Source organism: Acomys russatus, chromosome 4, assembly GCF_903995435.1.
Source record: "Acomys russatus chromosome 4, mAcoRus1.1, whole genome shotgun sequence".
Classification (NCBI taxonomy): Eukaryota; Metazoa; Chordata; class Mammalia; order Rodentia; family Muridae; genus Acomys; species Acomys russatus.
Window position 1 is genome coordinate 62,302,098 of NC_067140.1, and position 13,080 is coordinate 62,315,177.

Here is a 13,080-nt window from a genome sequence, read left to right on the forward strand (position 1 = left end):
TGAACAGATGGTGTGGTTTTCACAGTGGAAGTTGCCAGATACCAAAGACCACTCTTACAGGGTAACATTAAACATCAATAGAGGAATATCCTGGTAAGTTCTTTGACTGATTGAAAGAAACAGAAACCTCCTGTACGTATACATACACTTATAGGGGCGAAAATAATGGCTGTTGTCGTTTTGCCTGATTTCTATGACATTTAATTCTGTGGAACTAGTTTCTGGATGTGGACTTGTTCTGACTTATAACTGACCTTTGGCTGGAGCTCCAGATGTTCCTGTAATTTATACCCTAGGGATTGCCTTTCTGTCCTTACATAGTTACTTAGCATCTCACGCACAAATGTGAGGGTAAGCTAGATAAACTTATAAATTAGTTTCAGAAGGAAGGATATGCTGGAAAATATTTGAGTTGTATCCATCTTGCAGGTTTCTTTTACCCAATTTAAATATTCTTTTATAATTTGGCCATTGTGATAAGCTATTACTCAAAAGCCCAAAGTTTATTGTGCTCTCTCGACAGGGCTGGTGGCAGAGTAACAAAATTCACCCAATTGCTGCCTTCCACTCCAAGGCTTGTGAACCCAGCCACACTCAGGACACGCATCGTGTGGAAGCTCACTACTGCTTCCCTATGTGTCCGAGACAGCGAAATTCCACACTGATGAAATATTGGTTTCTGGGATCAGCAAGAACAATTCTATTGGAATTTTTTGAGAGATACAATTTTTTTTAAAGTCATTTCCAGAAATTATGGATGTTTATCTCCCTAGTTACCTGAATAACAGTTATGGAGAGGATTGTAATGGGAAAGCAAAAGCAATGCCTGTCAGGATTATCTGAAGATATCCCTCCTGTGGGTACCAGCTGCACTCAAAACATGTATGTTAATATGTGCCCAGGATCTATGAGTGCCTTGCCTTCTTTCTTAGTTGGTGTTACTATTGCTGTGAGGAAGCACCATGGCCAAAGCAACTTGGGGAGGAAAAGGTTTATTTGGCATGTACTTCCATGTCACTGTTTATCATCAAAGAAGTCAGGACAGGAACTCAAACAGGACAGGAGCCTGGAGGCAGGAACTGATGCAGAGGCCATGGAGGGATGCTGCTTTCTGCCTTGCTCCTCGTGGCTTTGCTCAGCCTGCTTTCTTATAGAACTCAGGTCTACCAGCCCAGGAATGGTACCATCCACAATGGGCTACGCCCTTTCACATCACCTTATAGGCTTGCCTACAGTCCCATCTTATGGAGGCATTTTCTCAGTTAGTGTTACCTAGCCTGTGTCAAGATGACATAAAATTAGGCAGTCTTTTTTTTTTTTTTTTTCAGTGTGATTAAAACACAAGACTGTGAGATAGGAAGATTATTATGGGTTATCTAGGTGGACCTAATAGAATTACATGAATGGTGAAAAGCAGAGAAACTTATCAGGGAGACATATGTGGAGGGGAGAATGAGAATGTGGTTGACAACAAAATCAGGGCAATGAAAGTGCTAAGTTAAAAGGAGAGATTTGGAGGATTCTCACAGCCTAAGCCACTGCTAGTATTTGATGCTCTTCCAAATCCACCCTTCTTTGCACCATGCCTTTCCTCCAGTCTTCTCTTCCCCTTCTTCTACCTGAGTCAAAGCAACCAGTGACCCACATCCCACTCTTTTGCTCCCCTGTAATTTACTGTTTTATTGTGTTGCATATCTGGTACAGAAATCTTTGGAGTTATTGCTCTAAGACTTTCCTTATACTCTTGAAAGTTATCCAAGGCCACAACGTAGGCATGTTTCCTATATGACTTATACCCATATTGACTTCAAAATTAAAACAGATATTAAATGATTGTTTTAAGCAATAATATTGAACAATCAGTATTTTTCAAGAAACCAACTTTAGTTTCTGAAAAATAGTACATGAGTAAAAGTTCCATTCAAAGTACAAGGAATCCATTGGATTTTAATGGAAATATGTCTGGAAAAAACAAACTGGATTTTCTAGAACAAGAAAGTTTAGTGAGAAGTCTGGTTTTGTCTTAACTTTGCAAATCCTTTTGCCTTCATGAAAGATAACTGTGTTCTCAGTCCACGTTCCATCTATTATCATGTATTATTTTGGCTGGAGTATTTTGGAAAGTAGATCAGTCCTCAAACTGGTTGCAATCATAAGAGATAAATTATGTTCAAACTTTCCAGATAATCTCAGTTTTCTTTGGCATCACAGGAAAACTAAATAAGTGCTACTTTCTTATTTATTATCTAAAGAGTGGAATCTGAAACTACAATGAAGAAATCAATCAATACTTTGTTACATGAGGTCTTTTGCATGTTGATGGGGTATACCGATGCATGCTTGTGTAGAATGCATCATTTGAAGTATACTGGTTTGCTGAGTTACATGAATATTAAAAATCTTGACACAATTTCCTTTCTATTTTCATATGTATTTATTTAAATAATATGTGCATATATTTATCTATATGTATGTATGAAGAGGCTTATAAGATATTAGCTTTCCATATGTATTTCCAAACATTCCTATTGTTAGCCATCCCTCCCCCACCCAGTCTTCTGCCCCACCCTCCATGCCCCCTCCACTAAGGCATCTATCCCTCGCTGTTCCTATTTCCCCTTGCACATTATCTATGTTCTCACTACAGATGGCCATAGGCAAATAAGTTCATTTCGCTGTGTAGAACAATGTCCCCAGGGAAGAGCACAGCACTGTCACTACTATGGGAAGGACTGAGTCCTACTTAGTCTTTTGAGCTGGCATCTACTATAAAATCATAGCTGAGCTTCGCCACAGAACGGTTATTTTGGAGGCAAATCCATAACGTATAGAGGTTTAATATTTTCTTCATCTGGAAAAGGACGAGTGCAGATGAAGAAATGTTTCTTTCCTTTGTGATGACAGTATTATTCAAGGGCTGTAAGCAGAATAATTGAAATTTTTTTTCTTCCTGATTTTGTTTATGTTTTTACCAGTGGTGGTCATTCTTTCCAACTGAGCTGTGTTCTAATTGGACACATGAGAGTGACTCATCAGATCATTCTTATGACAACCAAAGCAGAACACAGCACACGAGCACATGTGGTATAATTTGGCTACAGGAACATATAAATATAAATATAAAGTTACACTAAAAGATATAATTTCCAGTCTGCGAGCAATTCTGAATAGCATACACAAGACCACTGCCATATCATGCCATAGCTCAGAGGAAGCACACATGGATGGACTAGGGATGGGCTGGCTAGACCCTGCGTCAGAAATGCAACAGAGCTGAAAGATCATGGCACTGGCATTAAATAAGCCTGATTCTAAAACCTGGCACTTTCCTGCATTTTCTTCCTTCTTTTTTGACAAATTGGGCACTTAGCATCTACTAAGATGAGAGCTTAGGAGATGCTTCCGGTGGGAGAATGTTTGCCACATCAGCATCTGTGTCTGTGAGCCCAGCAGTGACAGAAGGAGAGGAGCAGGGGCTGGTGGATCCTGGATCTCACTGGCTACTCAGTCTGATGGAAACAGTGAGCTCCAAGTTCAGTGAGAAACTCCGTCTTCAAAAAACAAAACGAAAAGCAAGATGAAAGAGTGAGGGCGTAGCTCAGAGTTAAAGCGCTTGCTAGGCATGTGCTGTTCTAAGTTTAAATCCCAGCACTGTGAAGCATTAAAAAGAAACAAACAAATGAGAGGAAACAACTGGACAAGACATCCTACACTGAGTGTGTCCTTCACATGCACCCTCATACACACACGTGCAAACATACGTGAGCACATGACACCCCCCCACACACACACCTACTAAAATGGTAGTTCTTTCATTTTCTAAAGGAATAGTAACAACACTGCCCAAGTAGTTACTATAGTAACTGGTAAGATAACAGGTAATAAGTCTCTTATAGTGCATGGAAGTCAACAGGTGACAGTAACATACAGCCAATTCAACATAGAAGGCAGTTCTAGGCTGTTTCTAACTAGTGAACAATGGCTACCGTTCACTTTTCACTTCATGTTTCTAAAGTATTAACCCAAGGGCAGGCTTGAGTATTCACTGTAGACCCACATGCTGTGTGGCCCCAGATGACCAATTTACACTCTCTTTACCTTATTTTCCTCAGCTGCCTTGATCCACCACTGTCCTTGGGGTCAATAGAATGTCTGTACTTCTCTTTCTGTTTACTCTGTCATTTTTTTAAAAGAACTATCCTTTTTGAAGATTTTATTTTTATTATTCTTAAAATTATGTGTACATGTGTGTCTGTATGTAGATATGTGCATGTAAGTGCGGGCGCCCTACAAAAACAGAGGTATCCAATCTTCCAGACCCGGAGTTACAGCTGGTTGTGCACCACCTGATATAGGTCCTGGGACCTGAGTTTAGGTCCTTGGGAAGAACATTATAGGGTCCTAACCACTAAGCCTTATCTCCAATACTCTGTAATTTCCCTTAAATTTAGGAGCTAAGCAGCTGGATTTAGGAGCAGGAGGATTTCCTCTTTATGGAATATCTGCTCTCCTCTTTATTTCACAAAAAGTCCTGTGTGTCTGCCAAGACTCGGGGTAAACACCAGTGCTGTGTAACTCCTTTCCTGTCTACCCGCTTTTGTTCTCTTAGCATGGTAGCTCCTTTATTTTCATTGGGGAAAAGAAAGACGGCAGCAAGAGATGGTGGGAAACTGTGGTTGACATCCAGAGTGGAGGCTAATGTGGATACGTCAGCTGAAGAAGCCAGTAGGTCTGCCGCTGTATTAGAAGTGTGGTGGGAGCTGGGACTTAGGGTGATTTAGGGATGAGGGCTTAAGCAAATATGGAAAAGCTATTAACAAAATTGGAAAGTTTTGAGGGGAAAGAGTAAGTCTAGAGAGGAGAAGAGGGGTTTGGTTCAGATATATTAAGTTGGAGATGCCTGTTAATATCAACATAGTAAAGTTGTTGACTGGGTAATTTGTCAAACCAACTGCCCCAAAGCATGCAGCTCTTCAGAAAGGACTGCTTCTTCACACAAGGGCAGCAAAGATCTTGTAAGGCAGGGGAATATAGTACAGAATTGGACATGTTGAAGAATATATAAAAATAAGGTAAATCCAAGCACTGGCTGTGCCCACCAGGTGCCTGGCCACCACTCAGGACCATCCTCACACGTACAGTGACTTGTTCAGTCCAGCATCCCAGCTCCTGAGATCTTCCCACACTCAGGATGTTCAGGAGAAAGGCTCTTTGAATTTACATGGGAAGGAGCAAAGGTGGTGCAGATAGCTTTTCTTACTTGATTCTGGTTATCCCTACTCCTTTCCACTTCAGTAGAGGCAGGGTCTTAATTAGGTGACCACATGACGCCACCACTCTGGTGCTTAAGAAAGAAATTTTTTTTGCCCCTTTAGGACCTCTTCTTTTTTTCCCCAAGACCCTTGGTTTATAGATGTTTACTTGGAATCCAAACTGAATTAATTGCTTCTATCTGTTTGAACTGGCAGGGTCTTGGGTACTGAGAGGAAAAAAATGGAAACAGATCATAATGCCTGAATTCCCCTGTGAAAGAATGGTCTCAAGACGTTATTGTGCTAAAAGGGTATCTGTCTCTTTTCCTCTGTTCTAGCTTCAAAATGTGTCAAACCTCAGAAAGGCATGGGATTCTGTCCTCTGCAGAACAAAATGAGGAAATGAAACCTGGCAATGTACTGGTCAGTAAGTTACATAGTCACCAGAATTCTCGAGATCCCCTAAGGACTCTCAGCCATGTGAATTACGTGACTTAGAGCAAAGGCATACAACATACTTTATGGTCAGCTGTCAAGTGACTGGCTTTTCAGCCTGGAACCAGAGACCTAAATTGTGTAATGACCAATAAGAACATCACCTCTGTATCCTGAATCCAGCATAGAACCGACATACTAGTCTTGGACCATAAAGCATTCTGATGCCCGGAGAGGTTTGGAGGTCTTCAACATAAAGCAAACAGCTGAATTCAGCTATTGGGACCAGGAGACCTACAACTGGCTTTCCTATAAGAAGCCACATGTTATTCTTCTGGCTGGGGCCTCCTCTTCTTGTTTCCTCTGCCACTGTGTGCTGAGCATCAGACTCAGCTTCTTCTCATGTCTCCCCACAAGACTTTCAGAATCAAGTGATTCCCAGCCAAGAAACAAAAGCAAAATCTTCCTATTCCTCAATGCATTTGGATGAAAACTGGTACCAAGATCAGGTATGACTCCAAGAAAAGACACTGGAGGAGAGCAAAGCTGGGACTGTAAGGATTCACACAATGGCAAGGCTGAGGCTTTACACTGAATCATTGTCCTTGACCAATCCTACCAAATGGAGTGGAGTTCAACATTTTTAACCTGGAGACTTGGTCATGTCTAAATTGGGGGTGTGGCTTGTCCAGTAATAAGATGAAGAATGTTGAAGAAGAAGAAGAAGAAGAAGAAGAAGAAGAAGAAGAAGAAGAAGAAGAAGAAGAAGAAGAAGAAGAAGAAGAAGAAGAAGAAGAAGAAGAAGAAGAAGAAGAAGAAGAAGAATTTACATGCTAAAGTAAAATTAATACAAAGGATATTTGCAATGTCTATATTTTGGGAGAGGATACCATACCTGCCTCACCTTTCCTTAGCCCTCTCATCTTAAAGGCGAGCTGAGAACTTTAGGTTCCACAGGCTGTGGCTCCTGAGAAACATCAAATAAAGCTGCAAGGCAGAAAAGGGTGGTTCTGGAAGACAGTAGAGCAACTCTCAGCCTTTATAGAAAGACAGGAAGTTCTCGTCTTCTCCGGGGTCTAGCCTATGTCTAACTCACGCAGTGTGGCACTGTCAGTCATTGGTATGGGTTGGATCTCCTGTGGAAACAGGAAGCCCAGGCCTGGATTTGCTCCACTTGCTAAGAAACCAGCACCTCAGCTAGCACTAAAGATTGTGGAAGACTGAAGTGAAAGAGAAGAGCAAGAGGGAGCGCACTGGGCTTCTTGGCTCTTGACTTGGAATAGAAGTGTCCCTAGGATCTCCTGAGATTGAAGGGCCTTCAAAACAGTCTCTCTGTATCACTTTCTCTTCCCACGGCTTCCTCTGCAACTGTGGTTTTCCACATAAATTCCAAAAAACCAAGACAAGATTTTTAATGTAGCCAGTAAGGTAAGTAAATACCCTGTTAGCATTAGGAGTATATAATTCTCCCTTCATTTGAATAATTTATTGTCTCCCCTCCCCCAACCCTCCAAGCTCCTTATATAGTGCCTCCAAAGGTTGTTTGCATGACCCTTCTGTGTTGGATGGAGGCTTACACAAACCAATGGAATATGGGAATACTGAGTTGCAATTTGAAGTACTGGAAGATTCAAGCTAACAAGCAGGTAAGGAACCTGTCTTGAAAGATACCATAGCACAGCAGTGACACCCTTCCCAGCTGGATGTGCCACACCTCTGGAAAAGTTACCACTGGGCAGCATTGGCAGTTGGATTTCTCTCCCAATATTCTGTCTGGAACAAATTTGGAACAGCAGCACAGCTGTCTCTGTACTCCCCATGTTGCCATAGTGAGCCCACCCTGGTTCTTTTGAATGTGAATGACTGAGGCAGGCTGGAAGGTGAGAGTCAGGGCTGCAGAGATATGGGTGAGCTTTCACTGACCAGTCTGAAGTGCTCACCATAAAATCCTCTGTCCTTGGCAATTATTCTCCCTACATTTGGGGGTGGGTAGTTTTGTTTATTTGTTTGTTGTTCGTTATTGTTATTTGAATATATATATATATATATATATATATATATATATATATATATATATATATATAATGCCAATCTTGCTATATAGCACAGAGTGACCTCAAGCCTAACAATGGAGTCCAGGTTATACTTGAACTTGTGGTCCTTCTATCTCAGTCTCCTAGCTGCAGGGATTATAGGCCCATGTGGTCATATGTGGCTCTTCTCTAGATAGTGTGTCTTTTTTCCCATGCCTGGAAGATGCAGTTCTTTGGTCTTCCTAAGGATTCAGTTGCAATGTGGTTTAACATATTTGTTTAGGTCCAACCTATAAGACAGAGTCAGAGGAGCGGAGGAAATGGAGGGTGATGAGGAAGGCTGCATAAGCAGGGTTTTCTTGCTCATAGTCTGCAGAGTGTGGGAGACCAGAGACAGCACTAGGCATATCGTAGCATGGCATTGGGGGAAAAGTTAAGGAAATGGGAAAGGTTGTGCATTGCACAAATTTTTCTCATGTGCTTCCACAGACACCTTAGAGTCACTTGAGGGGAACTTTCAAGATCCAAATGTTAGGATTTTTTCCAAGGTATTGGATGACAGCACGGCTTTGAGGGACACCACCCTCAGGTACCCTTGACGCTCATCACAACTTTACTCAGCTTCAGCTGTCAGACAGTCTTTTCCTTACAAAACTTTCACCTATAGGTAAGTATGGTCTCCCTTATCGAGCTTCTCAGTCAGCAATAGTACTCAGCAGGAAAAGCAGATTGAAGAACAACAGTCTCCCAGATGTGAGGTCAACAAGGCAAGCCCTCTCCCACACCAGTACTTCAAGGGGAGCTATGTTTCCGGAAGTGGCCTCAGTTTCTAGTGGCCGAGACCCTGACTTTTCTCAACCCCTGTTGTATTTTAAGCTTTGGAATCCTCATAGCCTCTGGAAAAAAATATGCAAAGAAAGCCAACTTTCAATCTGGTGCCTTCCAGTAAGAGAAGCTTGTGAGAGCCAACAGAGGATGCAGGCTTCTTGTGCCTTGTTAGTGACAGGGTGTGGCTGATAATCTGGGGCGTGGCCAGATCAGCCAAAAACTCCCAGTATCCATGGCATCCCAGTGATGACACAACCATGTTGATCTCCTGTGAGAGACAGGATGGTAGGGAGCAGCAGTAAGAGATGTGTCTTTATGATTCCTCCAATATGTGGTGATACTTAATAAGTTGGGTTTTAAAATTTTTTTTTAATGTTTTACTGAATTGCATCTGCTCAGTGGCTAGAGGGATTCAAATCTGTAACCATTTAAGCATGTAGCTTGTATCGGCCTGTAATTGGCCTAATATTTGAGCCAGTTTGGGTTTTATTTTAATGATTTCCTTTTCCAGAACCCAAAGACTCTGGACTCATCCCCAAACTTGAATTGATTCACAGTGTGGCTGTTTCTGAGTGATGATGGCTTGGGCAGATGTTTCATGGGAGCCTGGCTTAAGGACAGCGGTCAGACCTGACATATCCAATGCTCAGCAGCTGTGAGATGCTCAGGCTGAAAAAGGCAGTGCCTCTAAAGACTGAGAGCACAGAGCCGGCCTTGGTTCTTTAGTGTGGCTGACTTATGCCTGTGATTAACAATAAAACACATGGGCTTCTCCAAGGAAAGCTGGTTTGTCTCTCTCTCACCTTATAGTTTTTTATCTATAAGGAGGAAAGCAAGCCCAGGCCTGACCCTGCCTCCCCCTTCTCCCCCTTTCTCTCTCTCTCTCTCTCTCTCTCTCTCTCTCTCTCTCTCTCTCTCTCTCTCTCTCTCTCACACACACACACACACACACACACACCGAGTTCTGAACATTTCAGAGTGCTCAGAATAAGTTTGGTATCCCAGTGCAGCTCAGAGTTCTAACTAACTCTAAGCCTACCTAAAACAGATAGTTTCCTACAGATATGATAAATTCTGGGTAATAATAGAAACTTCCTTAATGGAACACATGGCTATTTAGAATTCTAAGACCACAATTAGTTTGGATAGGCACCAGATATTTAGATATAAGTTGGTTTGAGAAGTCATTTTTTAATAAAAAAATGAAGCTCCCATTTCTCAATAAGGTATAATCATTTAATGCCTCAATAAGCCATTTAAAAAGTAGGAAGATTTCTTTCCCCTTTTGTTTTTATTGGCAGTGTCAAAATGAGTTACATGTACTACCCAGGCCAAGACAACCAAAAATAGGTGTTGAGAATGGTCTTCAGTCTATAGCTAAAAAGAGCTGCATCACACATTTGGCCAGACTCTGATTGAAACCATAGGCTCATGATCCAATGGTCTGATGTTCCATCAAAACTAGATGAAAGCCAAAAGTGAACCAGAGGTGCTGTCTAAGGAACGAAGCCAGCGCACACAAGCTCTCCTCCCCAGCCTGTCCTTAATGGTCTGTATAGGAAACACTCCACCGAGTACCTGGACTCGTTTTGTAGACCAGGCTGGCTTCGAAAGAGTCTAAGATCTCAACGAGAGCCAGTGCTTGTACAGTAATCCTACTGACGATATCCAACAATTACGAACTACAGTGGATAAAACACTTTGATTTTTTTCTCCCCACCATCAACAGCAACAAGTGTTATTTGGAGAAAGACTAACACTTGAATTTCTGCCTATAATATGGATTGCAGAAATATGTAAACACACCAGAGAAAGCCAAGATGAAAATGTATCAGCCCTCCCTTGAGTCTGATGACGTTATCTTCTAAAGACTGATACCATTTACTATTCCTCTATGCCCAGTGTCAACATCTGGAAAACTTATCCACCCACTAAGGTGAGTCCAAATATATATATATATATATAATCTCACAGCATTTTTAAGTGTAAGATGCCCATGTGTGACCTGCATGAAGAATACCCTCTGCAGGTCAGTCCTGTCATATATCTCACCTAGTGCTGCTTGAAAAACACATACATTTAAGATATGAAGGCAATAATTTGTTAATAGATTTGTATACAGGTTTTCTAGTGATATCTATGACTAGAACCAAACAAATCCTTAGAGAAACAGATGTTGCAATATCTCCTTCTAAAATGCTTTTGCAATAAATATTTCCTGGCAGTTTCCAAACAATCAAGAATAGACAATTGGGGCTGAAGAGATGGCTCAGTGGTTAAGAGCACTTGACCGCTCTTCCAGAGGTCCTGGAGTTCAGTTCCCAGCAACCACATGGTGGCTCACAACCATCTGCAATGGGATCTGATTGCGTCTTCTGGTGTGCATGAAGACAGAACACTCATACATAAAATGCAAGAATAAGTAAATATTTTTAAAAAAAGAATAGACAATTAACTGAAGTGAGCCCAGGTGCCGACTTTTAAGCAAAAGCAAGAATAGTCTCTGCAGCAAAGAGACAACAAGGTTTAAAAATACTAGATATCCATAATGAATATTGAGACATAGCTACGAATGGCTTCTCCATACACACACACACACACTGTTTCTCCCAAGATTCGTAGTGAAGTTGAAAAGTTAAAGTAACTCTTCCCATCTACATATTTCAGTATTAACCCCAGAAGAATGGAGAGACTGGACCATGCCATGTGCTAGAGAAATGCCTTTTACAGTCATTATGAGGGCCATGAAGTGATGCCCCAGGAGGCTCCTGCTTACCTGAGGAGATGCAATGCACTATGTCCTTTTGAAGTCTTAATAGAGGCTAAAAAGCAAACCTGTTATTCAGTTAAGAGAGAAAATTTGTCAAAAGAGAGGTCTGTGGCAAGATGGGGAGTTAGAAGCCCATATTCATGAGGTCAGATGGAGAAAATCATAAATTATGGTGAAAAGTCACCAAAACGGGGGGGGGGGCTGGGGAGGGAGACAGAGAGGGAGAGGGAGACAGAGAGGGAGAGAGGAGGAGAGAGTGAGTTATAGAATTAAGATGAGGGGAGGTTGTCTGCACAAATACACCAGAGGGCACTGCCAGCCCCTGCAAGCCACTCCTGCAGAGCTGGGGCCCACCAACGGAGAAACATTCAAAGTCTGTGATCACTACTTCTCAGGAAAGCTGAGGGAAACCAAAGCCACACCCCAAAAGAGGAGAGGACAACAAGCTATGGACATAGCAGTAGGAAATGTGTGAGAGTCAGGAGCTGAGAGCTCTACAATGCCCTGAGCATGAAGACAGGGAGAACTCAACAGCAACTCCCTGATGGGAGCAACAGATCCCCAGGCAGCAGTGATGGTGGACGCAGCAGCAGAGGAGCAGCAAGCAAGTCCACCAGAGATCCTCAGTACCCACACCCTCCCACACCCACCATATCCAGAACCCACTGTACAGGATCAGATTGCAGGAAGCTGATGGCAAAAAATGCTGCCATGTCCAGAGAGTTTTTTTTTTTTTTTAAGGGTTAAAAAGTGTGGGCAGAGACTCCACACTCCCTCAGAGCCTTAGGCACAAAAGCCCTCCACAAACTAACTGATCCCACAAAGCACCAGAAATAGGGCTGTGATTTGCACTTTGAGAGAAAGTGATTTGGGGCCAGTGAAATCCTGCTCTCTGGAAGGGCATACTGATCTAGATTACTTGAATTAAAGACACCAGAAGCTCCCACTGCACACAGAGATTGAATTCTCTTTAAAAAAAAAAAATAATAAAAGAGATGAGAGAAACTGTTTGCAATTGGGAAGAAATGTAGACTAAAGGAAAAAACACATTCTAATTTAATTTAAAGGTTCATTTTATTTTATTTCAATGCTTAAATTTAATTATGATTATTGTTTTATTTTTTTGGGTCTATACTTGAGTATTTTAATTGTTCATTTGTGTTATAACTTATATTTTACTTATGTCTGCCTTCTGTTATAATAATTTATAAAAATTAATCTACAGTACCTTGGGCCTGGACAGATGGCTCAGCGATTAAGAGTTCATACTGATCTGCAGTGATCCCGAGTTTGGTTTCCAGCACCCATTAAGCTTACAACCGTCTGTAATTCTAACTCTAAGGAATCCAGCACCCTCTCCCGGCCTCCACAGGCACCCACGGTCGTGTGCACACATCCAAACGCAAATGTACGTAATTAAAACATTTTAAGTGAAGTTTTAAAAATAGATATTTCCTCAGGGTTAGAGAGGTGGCCCGGAGGCTAAGAACGCTTACTGTGCCTGCAGAGGACCGGGTTTGGTTCCCAGAACCTACGGGGTGGTCCACGCTCTCTGTAACTCCAGCTCCGCGGTATCTGATAGCTCCTCTGACCGCCACAGGCTCCTTCAGGTTTAAAATATCTATTTTCTCTACAGCTTTTATGCCTACAATCAACATACTTTTCTTTTCATTCTTACTTTACCTCTTCCTGTTTCCAGATCCCTCTTTGACTCGATCCTTAAATATTGATACCCTCAGTCTCAAAAACTATAAACGACACT

The 13,080-nt window shown here is 41.9% G+C and overlaps 1 pseudogene; it reads left to right on the forward strand.

Moving 5' to 3' along the window:
• The first annotated feature begins 6,089 nt into the window (after window positions 1–6,089).
• Window positions 6,090–6,245, forward strand: LOC127188625 (60S ribosomal protein L39-like; annotated as a pseudogene).
• Window positions 6,246–13,080: the final 6,835 nt, after the last annotated feature.